General features: G+C 45.3%; 22 non-coding genes across 22 annotated transcripts; all 22 read left to right on the top strand.

Annotated features, from left to right (window-relative positions):
• Positions 1-3,008: 3,008 nt before the first annotated feature.
• TRNAL-UAG (transfer RNA leucine (anticodon UAG)) lies at positions 3,009-3,091 on the top strand. Its single transcript has one exon. It is a non-coding gene; the product is annotated as a tRNA-Leu (tRNA).
• A 632-nt stretch (positions 3,092-3,723) lies between these two features.
• TRNAL-CAG (transfer RNA leucine (anticodon CAG)) lies at positions 3,724-3,806 on the top strand. The gene has a single exon. It is a non-coding gene; the product is annotated as a tRNA-Leu (tRNA).
• Positions 3,807-5,819: 2,013 nt separating this feature from the next.
• Positions 5,820-5,902, top strand: TRNAL-CAG (transfer RNA leucine (anticodon CAG)). The gene has a single exon. It is a non-coding gene; the product is annotated as a tRNA-Leu (tRNA).
• A 189-nt stretch (positions 5,903-6,091) lies between these two features.
• On the top strand, positions 6,092-6,174 carry TRNAL-AAG (transfer RNA leucine (anticodon AAG)). The gene has a single exon. It is a non-coding gene; the product is annotated as a tRNA-Leu (tRNA).
• Positions 6,175-7,200: 1,026 nt separating this feature from the next.
• Positions 7,201-7,283, top strand: TRNAL-UAG (transfer RNA leucine (anticodon UAG)). Its single transcript has one exon. It is a non-coding gene; the product is annotated as a tRNA-Leu (tRNA).
• A 632-nt stretch (positions 7,284-7,915) lies between these two features.
• TRNAL-CAG (transfer RNA leucine (anticodon CAG)) lies at positions 7,916-7,998 on the top strand. Its single transcript has one exon. It is a non-coding gene; the product is annotated as a tRNA-Leu (tRNA).
• Positions 7,999-8,187: 189 nt separating this feature from the next.
• TRNAL-AAG (transfer RNA leucine (anticodon AAG)) lies at positions 8,188-8,270 on the top strand. The gene has a single exon. It is a non-coding gene; the product is annotated as a tRNA-Leu (tRNA).
• A 1,741-nt stretch (positions 8,271-10,011) lies between these two features.
• TRNAL-CAG (transfer RNA leucine (anticodon CAG)) lies at positions 10,012-10,094 on the top strand. Its single transcript has one exon. It is a non-coding gene; the product is annotated as a tRNA-Leu (tRNA).
• Positions 10,095-10,283: 189 nt separating this feature from the next.
• Positions 10,284-10,366, top strand: TRNAF-AAA (transfer RNA phenylalanine (anticodon AAA)). Its single transcript has one exon. It is a non-coding gene; the product is annotated as a tRNA-Phe (tRNA).
• A 1,024-nt stretch (positions 10,367-11,390) lies between these two features.
• TRNAL-UAG (transfer RNA leucine (anticodon UAG)) lies at positions 11,391-11,473 on the top strand. Its single transcript has one exon. It is a non-coding gene; the product is annotated as a tRNA-Leu (tRNA).
• Positions 11,474-12,106: 633 nt separating this feature from the next.
• Positions 12,107-12,189, top strand: TRNAL-CAG (transfer RNA leucine (anticodon CAG)). Its single transcript has one exon. It is a non-coding gene; the product is annotated as a tRNA-Leu (tRNA).
• A 188-nt stretch (positions 12,190-12,377) lies between these two features.
• TRNAL-AAG (transfer RNA leucine (anticodon AAG)) lies at positions 12,378-12,460 on the top strand. The gene has a single exon. It is a non-coding gene; the product is annotated as a tRNA-Leu (tRNA).
• Positions 12,461-13,486: 1,026 nt separating this feature from the next.
• On the top strand, positions 13,487-13,569 carry TRNAL-UAG (transfer RNA leucine (anticodon UAG)). Its single transcript has one exon. It is a non-coding gene; the product is annotated as a tRNA-Leu (tRNA).
• Positions 13,570-14,201: 632 nt separating this feature from the next.
• On the top strand, positions 14,202-14,284 carry TRNAL-CAG (transfer RNA leucine (anticodon CAG)). Its single transcript has one exon. It is a non-coding gene; the product is annotated as a tRNA-Leu (tRNA).
• A 189-nt stretch (positions 14,285-14,473) lies between these two features.
• TRNAL-AAG (transfer RNA leucine (anticodon AAG)) lies at positions 14,474-14,556 on the top strand. Its single transcript has one exon. It is a non-coding gene; the product is annotated as a tRNA-Leu (tRNA).
• Positions 14,557-16,297: 1,741 nt separating this feature from the next.
• On the top strand, positions 16,298-16,380 carry TRNAL-CAA (transfer RNA leucine (anticodon CAA)). Its single transcript has one exon. It is a non-coding gene; the product is annotated as a tRNA-Leu (tRNA).
• Positions 16,381-16,569: 189 nt separating this feature from the next.
• TRNAF-AAA (transfer RNA phenylalanine (anticodon AAA)) lies at positions 16,570-16,652 on the top strand. Its single transcript has one exon. It is a non-coding gene; the product is annotated as a tRNA-Phe (tRNA).
• Positions 16,653-18,393: 1,741 nt separating this feature from the next.
• TRNAL-CAG (transfer RNA leucine (anticodon CAG)) lies at positions 18,394-18,476 on the top strand. The gene has a single exon. It is a non-coding gene; the product is annotated as a tRNA-Leu (tRNA).
• Positions 18,477-18,664: 188 nt separating this feature from the next.
• TRNAL-AAG (transfer RNA leucine (anticodon AAG)) lies at positions 18,665-18,747 on the top strand. Its single transcript has one exon. It is a non-coding gene; the product is annotated as a tRNA-Leu (tRNA).
• A 1,025-nt stretch (positions 18,748-19,772) lies between these two features.
• TRNAL-UAG (transfer RNA leucine (anticodon UAG)) lies at positions 19,773-19,855 on the top strand. Its single transcript has one exon. It is a non-coding gene; the product is annotated as a tRNA-Leu (tRNA).
• A 632-nt stretch (positions 19,856-20,487) lies between these two features.
• Positions 20,488-20,570, top strand: TRNAL-CAG (transfer RNA leucine (anticodon CAG)). The gene has a single exon. It is a non-coding gene; the product is annotated as a tRNA-Leu (tRNA).
• A 187-nt stretch (positions 20,571-20,757) lies between these two features.
• On the top strand, positions 20,758-20,840 carry TRNAL-AAG (transfer RNA leucine (anticodon AAG)). The gene has a single exon. It is a non-coding gene; the product is annotated as a tRNA-Leu (tRNA).
• The last annotated feature ends 1,539 nt before the right edge of the window (positions 20,841-22,379 follow it).

The raw sequence follows: 22,379 nt of genomic DNA on the forward strand, positions 1-22,379 counted from the left end.
GCCAGGCCCCGAGGGTGCTGGTACCCCTCCGTCCTGCAAGCCCGGCCTAGGGTTCGGAAAGCCGGGACTGGGGCCGGGGACTGGGCCCGGGGCTTGAGCCCCGTCCGGCAGGGCCCGGTGGTGCGGGAACCCCTCCTCCGTCCTGCAAGCCGGCCGGGGGTCGGAGGCGCCCGGGACGGAGGGTCCATCAGGGCCCGGGGAGGCCTGAAGCCCCGGAGCCCTGCAGCCCCTGAGACCTGCAGCTCTGCAGCCCCCGGAACCCTGCAGCCCCAGAGCCCTGCAGCTCCGGGGCTGGCAGATTGGCGTCATTTTGGTCCCGGCCATCTGGTCGCCCCTCTCGCCTCGGCCATCTGGTCGCCCTGGAAGTCCTGATGAGGTGCCATTCGCCTCCCGGATCCCAGCGAGGGCTCCAGGAGGTCGGGTACTTTCGCGCCTTGGGTCCCCTCTGTCACCTCGTGTGCACAGATTGCAAGAAAGTCAGGTAATTTCCCTCCGGATTACTAGGGACAGGGTAAGCCCGGACACCCCTCCAAGGCTGGTGGTTCTCTGCTAGGGGGACCAGATGGGCTATGCCTGGGTAACACCTCCCTAGGCCACCCGGGGCTTCCTTCCTCCAGGCCAACGGCTTGTCAAATTGCCCAGGACGGGCTCCATGGCTCTTGGGCAGTCGTCCCCCGGGCGTCCGGGGCTCCATCCCTGCCGACGGCATGGAAAAGTGCCCGGGACAGGCTCCATACGTCCCGGGCAGTCCTCCCCCGGGCGTCCGGGGCACCCATCTCCAGGAGGCCAACAGCATGGCAAAGTACCCGGGACGGGCTCCATGGGTCCCGGGCAGTCCTCCCCCAGGCATCCGGGGCTTCCATCTCCAGGCCAACGGCAGGTCAAAGTGCCCCGGACGGGCTCCACGGGTCCCTGGCAGTCCTCCCCCCCCGGGCGTCCGGGGCTCCCTTCCCCAGGCCAACGGCATGTCAAACTGCCCAGGATGGGCTCCACGGGCCCCGGGCGTCCGGGGCTCCCTTCCCCAGGCCAACGGCATGCCAGAGTGCCCAGGACGGGCTCCACGAGTCCCGGGCGTCCGGGGCTCCCTTCCCCGGGACACCGGCTTGTCAGAGTGCCCATGACGGGCTCCACGGGTCCCGGGTATCTGGGACTCCCTTCCCCGGTCCGACGGCTTGTCAGAGTGCCCAGGACGGGCTCCACGGTTCCCGGGCGTCCGGGGTTCCCTTCCCCGGGTCAGCGGCATGTCAGAGTGCCCAGGACGAGTTCCACGGGTCCCGGGCAGTCCTCCCCCGGGCGTCCGGGGCTCCCTTCCCCGGGCCGTCGGCAGGTCAGAGTGCCCAGGACGGGCTCCATGGGTCCCGGGCAGTCCTCCCCCCGGGCGTCCGGGGCTCCCTTCCCCGGGCCGACGGCAGGTCAGAGTGCCCAGGACGGGCTCCACGGGTCCCGGGCAGTCCTCCCCCCGGGCGTCCGGCGCTCCCTTCTCCAGGCCGATGGCAGGTCAGAGTGACCAGGACGGGCTCCACGGGTCCCGGGCAGTCCTCTCGCGGGCGTACGTGGTTGTCCGACAGATTCGGGCAGATGTGCTTTTACGAACCGGATCGGAATCGGCCCAAATAATAATAATAATAATCCACATTTGTAAGGCGCACAATCACCCGTAAGGGTCTCTAGGCGCTAGGGGCCGTCGGGAAGATTAAGCAAGCTATTGCCCAGAGTCACATGGTGCTGGGCTAATCTGCCGCCGGTGCCGGGGATCGAACCGTGATCCCCAGATTCCGGAGTCAGCCGCCCTAGCCGCGGCGCCAGCTATTGCCCAGAGTCACATGGTGCTGGGCTAATCTGCGGCCGGTGCCGGGGATCGAACCCTGATCTCTGGGATGCTCGAGGGTTACTACGCGCTCTACAAAAACCTTAAATAAAAAAATCTCCAGATTCCGGAGTCAGCCGCCCTAGCCGCGGCGCCAGCTATTTCCCAGAGTCACCTGGTGCTGGGCTAATCTGCCGCCGGTGCCGGGGATCGAACCGTGATCTCCAGATTCCGGAATCAGCCTCCCTAGCCGCGGCGCCAGCTGTTTCCCAGAGTCACGTGGTGCTGGGCTAATCTGCGGCCGGTGCCGGGGATCGAACCCTGATCTCTGGGATGCTCGAGGGTTACTACGCGCTCTACAAAAACCTTAAATAAAAAAATCTCCAGATTCCGGAGTCAGCCGCCCTAGCCGCGGCGCCAGCTATTTCCCAGAGTCACCTGGTGCTGGGCTAATCTGCCGCCGGTGCCGGGGATCGAACCGTGATCCCCAGATGGGGATATCCCAAAAATCTGGCATGGATACGGCCCGCCAGGACAGGTTTGGGCACCCCTGGCCTAAGATGTGTGTTTTTTTTGTTCACACTATCTTTCTCAGGTAGGCATAGAAGAGGAGACTAGAAGTGAAGGTGACTTGCTTTTCCCTGCTCTTGACCTCCCACCCATCTCAAACCAATCACAAACATACCTTCTATGCAACATTGGTATGCAGAACTTCACTCCTCAGCCAGTGAGGGTGAGTCCCAAGCCAGGGGCTAGAGAGCAAAAGAATGGATGTGCTCAGACGTTCCTTGCTAGGGACAGTTGATCTGAAACAAGGCCTGCTCTCTTGTCTCCAGCAAGGATCTAGAAATTCTGCATGAATGTGCAAGGCACATTGACAGCATAAATTTGCATAAACTGCCCCACCTTCTGCCTTCCTACTTCCTGAGCAGTAGTTGTTTGTGTATAGAGAGAAAGGTCGCAGGCAAGGTAATTTTGTGAGTAGGATACAGAACCCTAAATAGCTGGTGAGAGGTATAAGTTATTCTAAAAGCATAAAAACAGTACACCTGTGAAATGAAATGCTTTCATATGTGATCTTCTGTGTTTATTGTCCTGTGCAAAAAGTTGCACCTTGTGTTTGAAGGTTGAAATTATTTCAAGCTTGCATGGACGCAGAAATTTCTGAGTGACTTTTATACATTTCTAAGGACTCTTCACTGTCAGGATGGCCGAGTGGTCTAAGGCGCTGTGTTTAGGCTGCAGTCTCCTCTGGAGGCGTGGGTTCGAATCCCACTTCTGACATGACTTTTGGAGATATAATCTTCTTCATCAGGATAACATCTGATGGAAGTTGCATCTGTTCTTCTTCACCTGGGACGTTATTCCGTCCTCGTCTAGTCAAGAGAGCTTGGGTTTCTCATATATTTCTGTTGTACAAAGTCTTGCTGATAAAGTGCAATCCTTACCAAATGAGCTTATGACCCATGTAAGAGCTCATCTAGAAGAGTCATTCTCTTGTATTCCCTGGCCAGACAGGCCATACAAATTTGGAAGAATGCCAAGCACCTGGTAGACAGCTGGACTCCAGCACACTTACAGCAATTTCCTCAGGGCAGTGATCAGGGGCTGCTTAGATTTGCGAATTCCACCCTATGTTGTGACATTGAGATCCCTTGTTGAATTTGCTTTAGTTAGCCAAGATGTGGCTATTGACTCAATTTCAAAGCAGCTTTGGGCCGTTCAAGTGGCTGGTGAATAGCACTTTCTCTTTGTACTCATTAAAGGTCTAAAGAGTTCTTCATAGGTACTGCTCTGTATGGATTGTTCAAAGATCTGTTGGAAATGCTTATAATGGGATAAATAAATTGAGGGCATGCCTTTTCGGTACCCCACTTGCATGGCTGTCTGGCTTGTGGAAGGTGCTGCAAATGCAAGTCAGGATGGCCGAGTGGTCTAAGGCGCTGCGTTCAGGTCGCAGTCTCTTCTGGAGGCGTGGGTTCAAATCCCACTTCTGACAAACTTGTGTTTAATCTTCTTTTTTCTTGAGGGAGAAAATCAGATCATTTCCCTCACATGGGCTTATATGGTTGTCTTTTTGGAAAAGTGCAGTGAGTTTTTTTCTTGCTATAGCCACTCATGGCCTAAGATGTGTGTTTTTTTTGTTCACACTATCTTTCTCACTATGTAGATGAACAAGCAACATGTGGTCAGGACGGCCGAGTGGTCTAAGGCGCTACCTTAAGACCGCAGTCTCTCCTGGAGGCGTGGGTTCGAATACCACTTCTGACAAAACTTTAAGTCCATTTTGTCTCTGCGTTCCTTCAGAATCTCAGCAAAAAATTGGCAGTGCATATAATATCTGAATAAGTACCAAACTTCAGTTTCAACTGCAAATGAATTTGCCCAATTCTGTCTTCAAGCTCGTATAATATTCTTCTAGCACTAGTGGTGTTTTATGTGTTTTTTGGGGGGTGCCTAAAAAATCCCTTTTATTGAAGAAATAGCTTACATTCAGTCTTGTGATATTTTTGGTTTCCAATAAGTAGATTTTTAATTTTATGTATCCTCATTTTCTAATGATCCATTCAAGAGATGTTTCCACTATGAAATGAAGAGCAAGGGGAAAGAGCACAAATGATAGAGCCAGTGAGTGAGATGGGGTGTTGAGGAAGGAGAAAATGAAACAAAGACAGAGTGACTGAACGGCAGGTAGGCATAGAAGAGGAGACTAGAAGTGAAGGTGACTTGCTTTTCCCTGCTCTTGACCTCCCACCCATCTCAAACCAATCACAAACATACCTTCTATGTAACGTTGGTATGCAGAACTTCACTCCTCAGCCAGTGAGGGTGAGTCCCAAGCCAGGGGCTAGAGAGCAAAAGAATGGATGTGCTCAGACGTTCCTTGCTAGGGACAGTTGATCTGAAACAAGGCCTGCTCTCTTGTTTCCAGCAAGGATCTAGAAATTCGCAATGAATCTGCAAGGCACATTGACAGCATAAATTTGCATAAACTGCCCCACCTTCTGCCTTCCTACTTCCTGAGCAGTAGTTGTTTGTGTATAAAGAGAGAGGTCGCAGGCAAGGTAATTTTGTGAGTAGGATACAGAACCCTAAATAGCTGGTGAGAGGTATAAGTTATTCTAAAAGCATAAAAACAGTACACCTGTGAAATGAAATGCTTTCATATGTGATCTTCTGTGTTTATTGTCCTGTGCAAAAAGTTGCACCTTGTGTTTGAAGGTTGAAATTATTTCAAGCTTGCATGGACACAGAAATTTCTGAGTGACTTTTATACATTTCTTAGGACTCTTCACTGTCAGGATGGCCGAGTGGTCTAAGGCGCTGTGTCTAGGCTGCAGTCTCCTCTGGAGGCGTGGGTTCGAATCCCACTTCTGAAATGACTTTTGGAGATATAATCTTCTTCATCAGGATAACATCTGATGGAAGTTGCATCTGTTCGTCTTCACCTGGGACGTTATTCCGTCCTCGTCTAGTCAAGAGAGCTTGGGTTTCTCATATATTTCTGTTGTACAAAGTCTTGCTGATAAAGTGCAATCCTTACCAAATGAGCTTAGGACCCATGTAAGAGCTCATCTAGAAGAGTCATGCTCTTGTATTCCCTGGCCAGACAGGCCATGCAAATTTGGAAGAATGCCAAGCACCTGGTAGACAGCTGTACTCCAGCACACTTACAGCAATGTCCTCAGGGCTGTGATCAGGGGCTGCTTAGATTTACGTATTCCACCCTATGTTGTGACATTGAGCTCCCTTGTTGAATTTGCTTTAGTCAGCCAAGATGTGGCTGTTGACTCAATTTCAAAGCAGCTTTGGGCCGTTCAAGTGGCTGGTGAATAGCACTTTCTCTTTGTACGCTTTAAAGGTCTAAAGAGTTCTTCATAGGTACTGCTCTGTATGGATTGTTCAAAGATCTGTTGGAAATGCTTATAATGGGATAAATAAATTGAGGGCATGCCTTTTCTGTACCAAACTTGCATGGCTGTCTGGCTTGTGGAAGGTGCTGCAAATGCAAGTCAGGATGGCCGAGTGGTCTAAGGCGCTGCGTTCAGGTCGCAGTCTCTTCTGGAGGCGTGGGTTCAAATCCCACTTCTGACAAACCTGTGTTTAATCTTCTTTTTTCTTGAGGGAGAAAATCAGATCATTTCCCTCACATGGGCTTATATGGTTGTCTTTTTGGAAAAGTGCAGTGAGTTTTTTTCTTGCTATAGCCACTTATGGCCTAAGATGTGTGTTTTTTTTGTTCACACTATCTTTCTCACTATGTAGATGGACAAGCAACATGTGGTCAGGATGGCCGAGTGGTCTAAGGCGCTGCGTTAAGGCCGCAGTCTCTCCTGGAGGCGTGGGTTCGAATCCCACTTCTGACAAAACTTTTAGTCCATTTTGTCTCTGCGTTCCTTCAGAATCTCAGCTAAAAATTGGCAGTGCATATAATATCTGAATAAGTACCAAACTTCAGTTTCAACTGCAAATGAATTTGCCCAATTCTGTCTTCAAGCTCTTATAATATTCTTCTAGCACTAGTGGTGTTTTATGTGTTTTTTGGGGGGTGCCTAAAAAATCCCTTTTATTGAAGAAATGGCTTACATTCAGTTTTGTGATATTTTTGGTTTCCAATAAGTAGATTTTTAATTTTATGTAACCTAATTTTCTAATGATCCATTCAAGAGATGTTTCCACTATGAAATGAAGAGCAAGGGGAAAGAGCACAAATGATAGAGCCAGTGAGTGAGATGGGATGTTGAGGAAGGAGAGAATGAAACAAAGACAGAGTGAGTGAACGGCAGGTAGGCATAGAAGAGGAGACTAGAAGTGAAGGTGACTTGCTTTTCCCTGGTCTTGACCTCCCACCCATCTCAAACCAATCACAAACATACCTTCTATGCAACATTGGTATGCAGAACTTCACTCCTCAGCCAGTGAGGGTGAGTCCCAAGCCAGGGGCTAGAGAGCAAAAGAATGGATGTGCTCAGACGTTCCTTGCTAGGGACAGTTGATCTGAAACAAGGCCTGCTCTCTTGTTTCCAACAAGGATCTAGAAATTCTGCATGAATCTGCAAGGCACATTGACAGCATAAATTTGCATAAACTGCCCCACCTTCTGCCTTCCTACTTCCTGAGCAGTAGTTGTTTGTGTATAAAGAGAGAGGTCGCAGGCAAGATAATTTTGTGAGTAGGATACAGAACCCTAAATAGCTGGTGAGAGGTATAAGTTATTCTAAAAGCATAAAAACAATACACCTGTGAAATGAAATGCTTTCATATGTGATCTTCTGTGTTTATTGTCCTGTGCAAAAAGTTGCACCTTGTGTTTGAAGGTTGAAATTATTTCAAGCTTGCATGGACGCAGAAATTTCTGAGTGACTTTTATACATTTCTTAGGACTCTTCACTGTCAGGATGGCCGAGTGGTCTAAGGCGCTGTGTTTAGGCCGCAGTCTCCTCTGGAGGCGTGGGTTCGAATCCCACTTCTGAAATGACTTTTGGAGATATAATCTTCTTCATCAGGATAACATCTGATGGAAGTTGATTCTGTTCGTCTTCACCTGGGACGTTATTCTGTCCTCGTCTAGTCAAGAGAGCTTGGGTTTCTCATTTATTTCTGTTGTACAAAGTCTTGCTGATAAAGTGCAATCCTTACCAAATGAGCTTATGACCCATGTAAGAGCTCATCTAGAAGAGTCATTCTCTTGTATTCCCTGGCCAGACAGGCCATACAAATTTGGAAGAATGCCAAGCACCTGGTAGACAGCTGGACTCCAGCACACTTACAGCAATTTCCTCAGGGCAGTGATCAGGGGCTGCTTAGATGTGCGAATTCCACCCTATGTTGTGACATTGAGATTCCTTGTTGAATTTGCTTTAGTCAGCCAAGATGTGGCTGTTGACTCAATTTCAAAGCAGCTTTGGGCCGTTCAAGTGGCTGGTGAATAGCACTTTCTCTTTGTACGCTTTAAAGGTCTAAAGAGTTCTGCATAGGTACTGCTCTGTATGGATTGTTCAAAGATCTGTTGGAAATGCTTATAATGGGATAAATAAATTGAGGGCATGCCTGTTCGGTACCAAACTTGCATGGCTGTCTGGCTTGTGGAAGGTGCTGCAAATGCATGTCAGGATGGCCGAGTGGTCTAAGGCGCTGCGTTCAGGTCGCAGTCTCTTCTGGAGGCGTGGGTTCAAATCCCACTTCTGACAAACCTGTGTTTAATCTTCTTTTTTCTTGAGGGAGAAAATCAGATCATTTCCCTCACATGGGCTTATATGGTTGTCTTTTTGGAAAAGTGCAGTGAGTTTTTTTCTTGCTATAGCCACTTATGGCCTAAGATGTGTGTTTTTTTTGTTCACACTATCTTTATCACTATGTAGATGGACAAGCAACATGTGGTCAGGATGGCCGAGTGGTCTAAGGCGCTGCGTTAAGGCCGCAGTCTCTCCTGGAGGCGTGGGTTCGAATCCCACTTCTGACAAAACTTTAAGTCCATTTTGTCTCTGCGTTCCTTCAGAATCTCAGCTAAAAATTGGCAGTGCATATAATATCTGAATAAGTACCAAACTTCAGTTTCAACTGCAAATGAATTTGCCCAATTCTGTCTTCAAGCTCTTATAATATTCTTCTAGCACTAGTGGTGTTTTATGTGTTTTTTGGGGGGTGCCTAAAAAATCCCTTTTATTGAAGAAATGGCTTACATTCAGTCTTGTGATATTTTTGGTTTCCAATAAGTAGATTTTTAATTTTATGTAACCTCATTTTCTAATGACCCATTCAAGAGATGTTTCCACTATGAAATGAAGAGCAAGGGGAAAGAGCACAAATGATAGAGCGAGTGAGTGAGATGGGGTGTTGAGGAAGGAGAGAATGAAACAAAGACAGAGTGAGTGAACGGCAGGTAGGCATAGAAGAGGAGACTAGAAGTGAAAGTGACTTGCTTTTCCCTGCTCTTGACCTCCCACCCATCTCAAACCAATCACAAACATACCTTCTATGCAACGTTGGTATGCAGAACTTCACTCCTCAGCCAGTGAGGGTGAGTCCCAAGCCAGGGGCTAGAGAGCAAAAGAATGGATGTGCTCAGACGTTCCTTGCTAGGGACAGTTGATCTGAAACAAGGCCTGCTCTCTTGTTTCCAGCAAGGATCTAGAAATTCTGCATGAATGTGCAAGGCACATTGACAGCATAAATTTGCATAAACTGCCCCACCTTCTGCCTTTCTACTTCCTGAGCAGTAGTTGTTTGTGTATAAAGAGAGAGGTCGCAGGCAAGATAATTTTGTGAGTAGGATACAGAACCCTAAATAGCTGGTGAGAGGTATAAGTTATTCTAAAAGCATAAAAACAGTACACCTGTGAAATGAAATGCTTTCATATGTGATCTTCTGTGTTTATTGTCCTGTGCAAAAAGTTGCACCTTGTGTTTGAAGGTTGAAATTATTTCAAGCTTGCATGGACGCAGAAATTTCTGAGTGACTTTTATACATTTCTTAGGACTCTACACTGTCATGATGGGCGAGTGGTCTAAGGCGCTGTGTCTAGGCTGCAGTCTCCTCTGGAGGCGTGGGTTCGAATCCCACTTCTGAAATGACTTTTGGAGATATAATCTTCTTCAACAGGATAACATCTGATGGAAGTTGCATCTGTTCGTCTTCACCTGGGATGTTATTCCGTCCTCGTCTAGTCAGGAGAGCTTGGGTTTCTCATATATTTCTGTTGTACAAAGTCTTGCTGATAAAGTGCAATCCTTACCAAATGAGCTTAGGACCCATGTAAGAGCTCATCTAGAAGAGTCATGCTCTTGTATTCCCTGGCCAGACAGGCCATGCAAATTTGGAAGAATGCCAAGCACCTGGTAGACAGCTGTACTCCAGCACACTTACAGCAATGTCCTCAGGGCTGTGATCAGGGGCTGCTAAGATTTGCGTATTCCACCCTATGTTGTGACATTGAGCTCCCTTGTTGAATTTGCTTTAGTCAGCCAAGATGTGGCTGTTGACTCAATTTCAAAGCAGCTTTGGGCCGTTCAAGTGGCTGGTGACTAGCACTTTCTCTTTGTACGCTTTAAAGGTCTAAAGAGTTCTTCATAGGTACTGCTCTGTATGGATTGTTCAAAGATCTGTTGGAAATGCTTATAATGGGATAAATAAATTGAGGGCATGCCTTTTCGGTACCAAACTTGCATGGCTGTCTGGCTTGTGGAAGGTGCTGCAACTGCAAGTCAGGATGGCCGAGTGGTCTAAGGCGCTGCGTTCAGGTCGCAGTCTCTTCTGGAGGCGTGGGTTCAAATCCCACTTCTGACAAACCTGTGTTTAATCTTCTTTTTTCTTGAGGGAGAAAATCAGATCATTTCCCTCACATGGGCTTATATGGTTGTCTTTTTGGAAAAGTGCAGTGAGTTTTTTTCTTGCTATAGCCACTTATGGCCTAAGATGTGTGTTTTTTTTGTTCACACTATCTTTCTCACTATGTAGATGGACAAGCAACATGTGGTCAGGATGGCCGAGTGGTCTAAGGCGCTGCGTTAAAGCCGCAGTCTCTCCTGGAGGCGTGGGTTCGAATCCCACTTCAGACAAAACTTTAAGTCCATTTTGTCTCTGCGTTCCTTCAGAATCTCAGCTAAAAATTGGCAGTGCATATAATATCTGAATAAGTACCAAACTTCAGTTTCAACTGCAAATGAATTTGCCCAATTCTGTCTTCAAGCTCTTATAATATTCTTCTAGCACTAGTGGTGTTTTATGTGTTTTTTGGGGGGTGCCTAAAAAATCCCTTTTATTGAAGAAATGGCTTACATTCAGTCTTGTGATATTTTTGGTTTCCAATAAGTAGATTTTTAATTTTATGTAACCTCATTTTCTAATGATCCATTCAAGAGATGTTTCCACTATGAAATGAAGAGCAAGGGGAAAGAGCACAAATGATAGAGCGAGTGAGTGAGATGGGGTGTTGAGGAAGGAGAGAATGAAACAAAGACAGAGTGAGTGAACGGCAGGTAGGCATAGAAGAGGAGACTAGAAGTGAAAGTGACTTGCTTTTCCCTGCTCTTGACCTCCCACCCATCTCAAACCAATCACAAACATACCTTCTATGCAACGTTGGTATGCAGAACTTCACTCCTCAGCCAGTGAGGGTGAGTCCCAAGCCAGGGGCTAGAGAGCAAAAGAATGGATGTGCTCAGACGTTCCTTGCTAGGGACAGTTGATCTGAAACAAGGCCTGCTCTCTTGTCTCCAGCAAGGATCTAGAAATTCTGCATGAATGTGCAAGGCACATTGACAGCATGAATTTGCATAAACTGACCCACCTTCTGCCTTCCTACTTCCTGAGCAGTAGTTGTTTGTGTATAGAGAGAAAGGTTGCAGGCAAGGTAATTTTGTGAGTAGGATACAGAACCCTAAATAGCTGGTGAGAGGTATAAGTTATTCTAAAAGCATAAAAACAGTACACCTGTGAAATGAAATGCTTTCATATGTGATCTTCTGTGTTTATTGTCCTGTGCAAAAAGTTGCACCTTGTGTTTGAAGGTTGAAATTATTTCAAGCTTGCATGGACGCAGAAATTTCTGAGTGACTTATACATTTCTTAGGACTCGTCACTGTCAGGATGGCCGAGTGGTCTAAGGCGCTGTGTTTAGGCCGCAGTTTCCTCTGGAGGCGTGGGTTCGAATCCCTCTTCTGACATGACTTTTGGAGATATAATCTTCTTCATCAGGATAACATCTGATGGAAGTTGCATCTGTTCTTCTTCACCTGGGACGTTATTCTGTCCTCGTCTAGTCAAGAGAGCTTGGGTTTCTCATATATTTCTGTTGTACATAGTCTTGCTGATAAAGTGCAATCCTTACCAAATCAGCTTATGACCCATGTAAGATCTTATTCTAGAAGAGTCATTCTCTTGTATTCCCTGGCCAGACAGGCCATACAAATTTGGAAGAATGCCAAACACCTGGTAGACAGCTGGACTCCAGCACACTTACAGCAATTTCCTCAGGGCAGTGATCAGGGGCTGCTTAGATTTGCGAATTCCACCCTATGTTGTGACATTGAGATCCCTTGTTGAATTTGCTTTAGTCAGCCAAGATGTGGCTACTGACTCAATTTCAAAGCAGCTTTGGGCCGTTCAAGTGGCTGGTGAATAGCACTTTCTCTTTGTACTCATTAAAGGTCTAAAGAGTTCTTCATAGGTACTGCTCTGTATGGATTGTTCAAAGATCTGTTGGAAATGCTTATAATGGGATAAATAAATTGAGGGCATGCCTTTTCGGTACCCCACTTGCATGGCTGTCTGGCTTGTGGAAGGTGCTGCAAATGCAAGTCAGGATGGCCGAGTGGTCTAAGGCGCTGCGTTCAGGTCGCAGTCTCTTCTGGAGGCGTGGGTTCAAATCCCACTTCTGACAAACTTGTGTTTAATCTTCTTTTTTCTTGAGGGAGAAAATCAGATCATTTCCCTCACATGGGCTTATATGGTTGTCTTTTTGGAAAAGTGCAGTGAGTTTTTTTCTTGCTATAGCAACTCATGGCCTAAGATGTGTGTTTTTTTGTTCACACTATCTTTCTCACTATGTAGATGAACAAGCAACATGTGGTCAGGATGGCCGAGTGGTCTAAGGCGCTGCGTTAAGGCCGCAGTCTCTCCTGAAGGCGTGGGTTCAAATCCCACTTCTGACAAAACTTTAAGTCCATTTTGTCTCTGCGTTCCTTCAGAATCTCACCTAAAAATTGGCAGTGCATATAATATCTGAATAAGTACCAAACTTCAGTTTCAACTGCAAATGAATTTGCCCAATTCTGTCTTCAAGCTCGTATAATATTCTTCTAGCACTAGTGGTGTTTTATGTGTTTTTTCGGGGGTGCCTAAAAAATCCCTTTTATTGGAGAAATGGCTTACATTCAGTCTTGTGATATTTTTGGTTTCCAATAAGTAGATTTTTAATTTTATGTAACCTCATTTTCTAATGATCCATTCAAGAGATGTTTCCACTATGAAATGAAGAGCAAGGGGAAAGAGCACAAATGATAGAGCCAGTGAGTGAGATGGGGTGTTGAGGAAGGAGAGAATGAAACAAAGACAGAGTGAGTGAACGGCAGGTAGGCATAGAAGAGGAGACTAGAAGTGAAGGTGACTTGCTTTTCCCTGCTCTTGACCTCCCACCCATCTCAAACCAATCACAAACATACCTTCTATGCAACGTTGGTATGCAGAACTTCACTCCTCAGCCAGTGAGGGTGAGTCCCAAGCCAGGGGCTAGAGAGCAAAAGAATGGATGTGCTCAGACGTTCCTTGCTAGGGACAGTTGATCTGAAACAAGGCCTGCTCTCTTGTTTCCAGCAAGGATCTAGAAATTCTGCATGAATCTGCAAGGCACATTGACAGCATAAATTTGCGTAAACTGCCCCACCTTCTGCCTTCCTACTTCCTCAGCAGTAGTTGTTTGTGTATAAAGAGAGAGGTCGCAGGCAAGATAATTTTGTGAGTAGGATACAGAACCCTAAATAGCTGGTGAGAGGTATAAGTTATTCTAAAAGCATAAAAACAGTACACCTGTGAAATGAAATGCTTTCATATGTGATCTTCTGTGTTTATTGTCCTGTGCAAAAAGTTGCACCTTGTGTTTGAAGGTTGAAATTATTTCAAGCTTGCATGGACGCAGAAATTTCTGAGTGACTTTTATACATTTCTTAGGACTCTTCACTGTCAGGATGGCCGAGTGGTCTAAGGCGCTGTGTTTAGGCCGCAGTCTCCTCTGGAGGCGTGGGATCGAATCCCACTTCTGACATGACTTTTGGAGATATAATCTTCTTCATCAGGATAACATCTGATGGAAGTTGCATCTGTTCTTCTTCACCTGTGACCTTATTCCGTCCTCGTCTAGTCAAGAGAGCTTGGGTTTCTCATATATTTCTGTTGTACAAAGTCTTGCTGATAAAGTGCAATCCTTACCAAATGAGCTTAGGACCCATGTAAGAGCTCATCTAGAAGAGTCATGCTCTTGTATTCCCTGGCCAGACAGGCCATGCAAATTTGGAAGAATGCCAAGCACCTGGTAGACAGCTGTACTCCAGCACACTTACAGCAATGTCCTCAGGGCTGTGATCAGGGGCTGCTTAGATTTGCGTATTCCACCCTATGTTGTGACATTGAGCTCCCTTGTTGAATTTGCTTTAGTCAGCCAAGATGTGGCTGTTGACTCAATTTCAAAGCAGCTTTGGGCCGTTCAAGTGGCTGGTGAATAGCACTTTCTCTTTGTACGCTTTAAAGGTCTAAAGAGTTCTTCATAGGTACTGCTCTGTATGGATTGTTCAAAGATCTGTTGGAAATGCTTATAATGGGATAAATAAATTGAGGGCATGCCTTTTCGGTACCAAACTTGCATGGCTGTCTGGCTTGTGGAAGGTGCTGCAAATGCAAGTCAGGATGTCCGAGTGGTCTAAGGCGCTGCGTTCAGGTCGCAGTCTCTTCTGGAGGCGTGGGTTCAAATCCCACTTCTGACAAACCTGTGTTTAATCTTCTTTTTTCTTGAGGGAGAAAATCAGATCATTTCCCTCACATGGGCTTATATGGTTGTCTTTTTGGAAAAGTGCAGTGAGTTTTTTTCTTGCTATAGCCACTTATGGCCTAAGATGTGTGTTTTTTTTGTTCACACTATCTTTCTCACTATGTAGATGGACAAGCAACGTTTGGTCAGGATGCCCGAGTGGTCTAAGGCGCTGCGTTAAGGCCGCAGTCTCTCCTGGAGGCGTGGGTTCGAATCCCACTTCTGACAAAACTTTAAGTCCATTTTGTCTCTGCGTTCCTTCAGAATCTCAGCTAAAAATTGGCAGTGCATATAATATCTGAATAAGTACCAAACTTCAGTTTCAACTGCAAATGAATTTGCCCAATTCTGTCTTCAAACTCTTATAATATTCTTCTAGCACTAGTGGTGTTTTATGTGCTTTTTGGGGGGTGCCTAAAAAATCCCTTTTATTGAAGAAATGGCTTACATTCAGTCTTGTGATATTTTTGGTTTCCAATAAGTAGATTTTTAATTTTATGTAACCTCATTTTCTAATGACCCATTCAAGAGATGTTTCCACTATGAAATGAAGAGCAAGGGGAAAGAGCACAAATGATAGAGCGAGTGAGTGAGATGGGGTGTTGAGGAAGGAGAGAATGAAACAAAGACAGAGTGAGTGAACGGCAGGTAGGCATAGAAGAGGAGACTAGAAGTGAAAGTGACTTGCTTTTCCCTGCTCTTGACCTCCCACCGATCTCAAACCAATCACAAACATACCTTCTATGCAACGTTGGTATGCAGAACTTCACTCCTCAGCCAGTGAGGGTGAGTCCCAAGCCAGGGGCTAGAGAGCAAAAGAATGGATGTGCTCAGACGTTCCTTGCTAGGGACAGTTGATCTGAAACAAGGCCTGCTCTCTTGTTTCCAGCAAGGATCTAGAAATTCTGCATGAATGTGCAAGGCACATTGACAGCATAAATTTGCATAAACTGCCCCACCTTCTGCCTTCCTACTTCCTGAGCAGTAGTTGTTTGTGTATAAAGAGAGAGGTCGCAGGCAAGATAATTTTGTGAGTAGGATACAGAACCCTAAATAGCTGGTGAGAGGTATAAGTTATTCTAAAAGCATAAAAACAGTACACCTGTGAAATGAAATGCTTTCATATGTGATCTTCTGTGTTTATTGTCCTGTGCAAAAAGTTGCACCTTGTGTTTGAAGGTTGAAATTATTTCAAGCTTGCATGGACGCAGAAATTTCTGAGTGACTTTTATACATTTCTTAGGACTCTTCACTGTCAGGATGGCCGAGTGGTCTAAGGCGCTGTGTCTAGGCTGCAGTCTCCTCTGAAGGCGTGGGTTCGAATCCCACTTCTAAAATGACTTTTGGAGATATAATCTTCTTCAACAGGATAACATCTGATGGAAGTTGCATCTGTTCGTCTTCACCTGGGACGTTATTCCGTCCTCGTCTAGTCAGGAGAGCTTGGGTTTCTCATATATTTCTGTTGTACAAAGTCTTGCTGATAAAGTGCAATCCTTACCAAATGAGCTTAGGACCCATGTAAGAGCTCATCTAGAAGAGTCATGCTCTTGTATTCCCTGGCCAGACAGGCCATGCAAATTTGGAAGAATGCCAAGCACCTGGTAGACAGCTGTACTCCAGCACACTTACAGCAATGTCCTCAGGGCTGTGATCAGGGGCTGCTTAGATTTGCGTATTCCACCCTATGTTGTGACATTGAGCTCCCTTGTTGAATTTGCTTTAGTCAGCCAAGATGTGGCTGTTGACTCAATTTCAAAGCAGCTTTGGGCCGTTCAAGTGGCTGGTGAATAGCACTTTCTCTTTGTACGCTTTAAAGGTCTAAAGAGTTCTTCATAGGTACTGCTCTGTATGGATTGTTCAAAGATCTGTTGGAAATGCTTATAATGGGATAAATAAATTGAGGGCATGCCTTTTCGGTACCAAACTTGCATGGCTGTCTGGCTTGTGGAAGGTGCTGCAAATGCAAGTCAGGATGGCCGAGTGGTCTAAGGCGCTGCGTTCAAGTCGCAGTCTCTTCTGGAGGCGTGGGTTCAAATCCCACTTCTGACAAACCTGTGTTTAATCTTCTTTTTTCTTGAGGGAGAAAATCAGATCATTTCCCTCACATGGGCTTATATGGTTGTCTTTTTGGAAAAGTGCAGTGAGTTTTTTTCTTGCTATAGCCACTTATGGCCTTTGATGTGTGTTTTTTTTGTTCACACTATCTTTCTCACTATGTAGATGTACAAGCAATATGTGGTCAGGATGGCCGAGTGGTCTAAGGCGCTGCGTTAAAGCCGCAGTCTCTCCTGGAGGCGTGGGTTCGAATCCCACTTCAGACAAAACTTTAAGTCCATTTTGTCTCTGCGTTCCTTCAGAATCTCAGCTAAAAATTGGCAGTGCATATAATATCTGAATAAGTACCAAACTTCAGTTTCAACTGCAAATGAATTTGCCCAATTCTGTCTTCAAGCTCTTATAATATTCTTCTAGCACTAGTGGTGTTTTATGTGTTTTTTGGGGGGTGCCTAAAAAATCCCTTTTATTGAAGAAATGGCTTACATTCAGTCTTGTGATATTTTTGGTTTCCAATAAGTAGATTTTTAATTTTATGTAACCTCATTTTCTAATGATCCATTCAAGAGATGTTTCCACTATGAAATGAAGAGCAAGGGGAAAGAGCACAAATGATAGAGCGAGTGAGTGAGATGGGGTGTTGAGGAAGGAGAGAATGAAACAAAGACAGAGTGAGTGAACGGCAGGTAGGCATAGAAGAGGAGACTAGAAGTGAAAGTGACTTGCTTTTCCCTGCTCTTGACCTCCCACCCATCTCAAACCAATCACAAACATACCTTCTATGCAACGTTGGTATGCAGAACTTCACTCCTCAGCCAGTGAGGGTGAGTCCCAAGCCAGGGGCTAGAGAGCAAAATAATGGATGTGCTCAGACGTTCCTTGCTAGGGACAGTTGATCTGAAACAAGGCCTGCTCTCTTGTCTCCAGCAAGGATCTAGAAATTCTGCATGAATGTGCAAGGCACATTGACAGCATGAATTTGCATAAACTGACCCACCTTCTGCCTTCCTACTTCCTGAGCAGTAGTTGTTTGTGTATAGAGAGAAAGGTTGCAGGCAAGGTAATTTTGTGAGTAGGATACAGAACCCTAAATAGCTGGTGAGAGGTATAAGTTATTCTAAAAGCATAAAAACAGTACACCTGTGAAATGAAATGCTTTCATATGTGATCTTCTGTGTTTATTGTCCTGTGCAAAAAGTTGCACCTTGTGTTTGAAGGTTGAAATTATTTCAAGCTTGCATGGACGCAGAAATTTCTGAGTGACTTTTATACATTTCTTAGGACTCTTCACTGTCAGGATGTCCGAGTGGTCTAAGGCGCTGTGTTTAGGCCGCAGTCTCCTCTGGAGGCGTGGGTTCGAATCCCACTTCTGAAATGACTTTTGGAGATATAATCTTCTTCATCAGGATAACATCTGATGGAAGTTGCTTCTGTTCGTCTTCACCTGGGACGTTATTCTGTCCTCGTCTAGTCAAGAGAGCTTGGGTTTCTCATTTATTTCTGTTGTACAAAGTCTTGCTGATAAAGTGCAATCCTTACCAAATGAGCTTATGACCCATGTAAGAGCTCATCTAGAAGAGTCATTCTCTTGTATTCCCTGGCCAGACAGGCCATACAAATTTGGAAGAATGCCAAGCACCTGGTAGACAGCTGGACTCCAGCACACTTACAGCAATTTCCTCAGGGCAGTGATCAGGGGCTGCTTAGATTTGCGAATTCCACCCTATGTTGTGACATTGAGATCCCTTGTTGAATTTGCTTTAGTCAGCCAAGATGTGGCTGTTGACTCAATTTCAAAGCAGCTTTGGGCCGTTCAAGTGGCTGGTGAATAGCACTTTCTCTTTGTACGCTTTAAAGGTCTAAAGACTTCTTCATAGGTACTGCTCTGTATGGATTGTTCAAAGATCTGTTGGAAATGCTTATAATGGGATAAATAAATTGAGGGCATGCCTTTTCGGTACCAAACTTGCATGGCTGTCTGGCTTGTGGAAGGTGCTGCAAATGCAAGTCAGGATGGCCGAGTGGTCTAAGGCGCTGCGTTCAGGTCGCAGTCTCTTCTGGAGGCGTGGGTTCAAATCCCACTTCTGACAAACCTGTGTTTAATCTTCTTTTTTCTTGAGGGAGAAAATCAGATCATTTCCCTCACATGGGCTTATATGGTTGTCTTTTTGGAAAAGTGCAGTGAGTTTTTTTCTTGCTATAGCCACTTATGGCCTAAGATGTGTTTTTTTTTGTTCACACTATCTTTCTCACTATGTAGATGGACAAGCAACATGTGGTCAGGATGGCCGAGTGGTCTAAGGCGCTGCGTTAAGGCCGCAGTCTCTCCTGGAGGCGTGGGTTCGAATCCCACTTCTGACAAAACTTTAAGTCCATTTTGTCTCTGCGTTCCTTCAGAATCTCAGCTAAAAATTGGTAGTGCATATAATATCTGAATAAGTACCAAACTTCAGTTTCAACTGCAAATGAATTTGCCCAATTCTGTCTTCAAGCTCTTATAATATTCTTCTAGCACTAGTGGTGTTTTATGTGTTTTTGGGGGGTGCCTAAAAAATCCCTTTTATTGAAGAAATGGCTTACATTCAGTCTTGTGATATTTTTGGTTTCCAATAAGTAGATTTTTAATTTTATGTAACCTCATTTTCTAATGATCCATTCAAGAGATGTTTCCACTATGAAATGAAGAGCAAGGGGAAAGAGCACAAATGATAGAGCGAGTGAGTGAGATGGGGTGTTGAGGAAGGAGAGAATGAAACAAAGACAGAGTGAGTGAACGGCAGGTAGGCATAGAAGAGGAGACTAGAAGTGAAAGTGACTTGCTTTTCCCTGCTCTTGACCTCCCACCCATCTCAAACCAATCACAAACATACCTTCTATGCAACGTTGGTATGCAGAACTTCACTCCTCAGCCAGTGAGGGTGAGTCCCAAGCCAGGGGCTAGAGAGCAAAAGAATGGATGTGCTCAGACGTTCCTTGCTAGGGACAGTTGATCTGAAACAAGGCCTGCTCTCTTGTTTCCAGCAAGGATCTAGAAATTCTGCATGAATGTGCAAGGCACATTGACAGCATAAATTTGCATAAACTGCCCCACCTTCTGCCTTCCTACTTCCTGAGCAGTAGTTGTTTGTGTATAGAGAGAAAGGTCGCAGGCAAGGTAATTTTGTGAGTAGGATACAGAACCCTAAATAGCTGGTGAGAGGTATAAGTTATTCTAAAAGCATAAAAACAGTACACCTGTGAAATGAAATGCTTTCATATGTGATCTTCTGTGTTTATTGTCCTGTGCAAAAAGTTGCACCTTGTGTTTGAAGGTTGAAATTATTTCAAGCTTGCATGGACTCAGAAATTTCTGAGTGACTTTTATACATTTCTTAGGACTCTTCACTGTCAGGATGGCCGAGTGGTCTAAGGCGCTGTGTTTAGGCCGCAGTCTCCTCTGGAGGCGTGGGTTCGTATCCCACTTCTGAAATGACTTTTGGAGATATAATCTTCTTCATCACTATAACATCTGATGGAAGTTGCTTCTGTTCGTCTTCACCTGGGACGTTATTCTGTCGTCGTCTAGTCAAGAGAGCTTGGGTTTCTCATTTATTTCTGTTGTACAAAGTCTTGCTGATAAAGTGCAATCCTTACCAAATGAGCTTATGACCCATGTAAGAGCTCATCTAGAAGAGTCATTCTCTTGTATTCCCTGGCCAGACAGGCCATACAAATTTGGAAGAATGCCAAGCACCTGGTAGACAGCTGGACTCCAGCACACTTACAGCAATTTCCTCAGGGCAGTGATCAGGGGCTGCTTAGATTTGCGAATTCCACCCTATGTTGTGACATTGAGATTCCTTGTTGAATTTGCTTTAGTCAGCCAAGATGTGGCTGTTGACTCAATTTCAAAGCAGCTTTGGGCCGTTCAAGTGGCTGGTGAATAGCACTTTCTCTTTGTACGCTTTAAAGGTCTAAAGAGTTCTGCATAGGTACTGCTCTGTATGGATTGTTCAAAGATCTGTTGGAAATGCTTATAATGGGATAAATAAATTGAGGGCATGCCTGTTCGGTACCAAACTTGCATGGCTGTCTGGCTTGTGGAAGGTGCTGCAAATGCATGTCAGGATGGCCGAGTGGTCTAAGGCGCTGCGTTCAGGTCGCAGTCTCTTCTGGAGGCGTGGGTTCAAATCCCACTTCTGACAAACCTGTTTAATCTTCTTTTTTCTTGAGGGAGAAAATCAGATCATTTCCCTCACATGGGCTTATATGGTTGTCTTTTTGGAAAAGTGCAGTGAGTTTTTTTCTTGCTATAGCCACTTATGGCCTAAGATGTGTGTTTTTTTTGTTCACACTATCTTTATCACTATGTAGATGGACAAGCAACATGTGGTCAGGATGGCCGAGTGGTCTAAGGCGCTGCGTTAAGGCCGCAGTCTCTCCTGGAGGCGTGGGTTCGAATCCCACTTCTGACAAAACTTTAAGTCCATTTTGTCTCTGCGTTCCTTCAGAATCTCAGCTAAAAATTGGCAGTGCATATAATATCTGAATAAGTACCAAACTTCAGTTTCAACTGCAAATGAATTTGCCCAATTCTGTCTTCAAGCTCTTATAATATTCTTCTAGCACTAGTGGTGTTTTATGTGTTTTTTGGGGGGTGCCTAAAAAATCCCTTTTATTGAAGAAATGGCTTACATTCAGTCTTGTGATATTTTTGGTTTCCAATAAGTAGATTTTTAATTTTATGTAACCTCATTTTCTAATGACCCATTCAAGAGATGTTTCCACTATGAAATGAAGAGCAAGGGGAAAGAGCACAAATGATAGAGCGAGTGAGTGAGATGGGGTGTTGAGGAAGGAGAGAATGAAACAAAGACAGAGTGAGTGAACGGCAGGTAGGCATAGAAGAGGAGACTAGAAGTGAAAGTGACTTGCTTTTCCCTGCTCTTGACCTCCCACCCATCTCAAACCAATCACAAACATACCTTCTATGCAACGTTGGTATGCAGAACTTCACTCCTCAGCCAGTGAGGGTGAGTCCCAAGCCAGGGGCTAGAGAGCAAAAGAATGGATGTGCTCAGACGTTCCTTGCTAGGGACAGTTGATCTGAAACAAGGCCTGCTCTCTTGTTTCCAGCAAGGATCTAGAAATTCTGCATGAATGTGCAAGGCACATTGACAGCATAAATTTGCATAAACTGCCCCACCTTCTGCCTTTCTACTTCCTGAGCAGTAGTTGTTTGTGTATAAAGAGAGAGGTCGCAGGCAAGATAATTTTGTGAGTAGGATACAGAACCCTAAATAGCTGGTGAGAGGTATAAGTTATTCTAAAAGCATAAAAACAGTACACCTGTAAAATGAAATGCTTTCATATGTGATCTTCTGTGTTTATTGTCCTGTGCAAAAAGTTGCACCTTGTGTTTGAAGGGTGAAATTATTTCAAGCTTGCATGGACGCAGAAATTTCTGAGTGACTTTTATACATTTCTTAGGACTCTTCACTGTCAGGATGGCCGAGTGGTCTAAGGCGCTGTGTCTAGGCTGCAGTCTCCTCTGGAGGCGTGGGTTCGAATCCCACTTCTGAAATGACTTTTGGAGATATAATCTTCTTCAACAGGATAACATCTGATGGAAGTTGCATCTGTTCGTCTTCACCTGGGATGTTATTCCGTCCTCGTCTAGTCAGGAGAGCTTGGGTTTCTCATATATTTCTGTTGTACAAAGTCTTGCTGATAAAGTGCAATCCTTACCAAATGAGCTTAGGACCCATGTAAGAGCTCATCTAGAAGAGTCATGCTCTTGTATTCCCTGGCCAGACAGGCCATGCAAATTTGGAAGAATGCCAAGCACCTGGTAGACAGCTGTACTCCAGCACACTTACAGCAATGTCCTCGGGGCTGTGATCAGGGGCTGCTTAGATTTGCGTATTCCACCCTATGTTGTGACATTGAGCTCCCTTGTTGAATTTGCTTTAGTCAGCCAAGATGTGGCTGTTGACTCAATTTCAAAGCAGCTT

This window comes from Lissotriton helveticus, chromosome 8 (assembly GCF_964261635.1).
Source record: "Lissotriton helveticus chromosome 8, aLisHel1.1, whole genome shotgun sequence".
In the NCBI taxonomy this organism is placed as follows: Eukaryota; Metazoa; Chordata; class Amphibia; order Caudata; family Salamandridae; genus Lissotriton; species Lissotriton helveticus.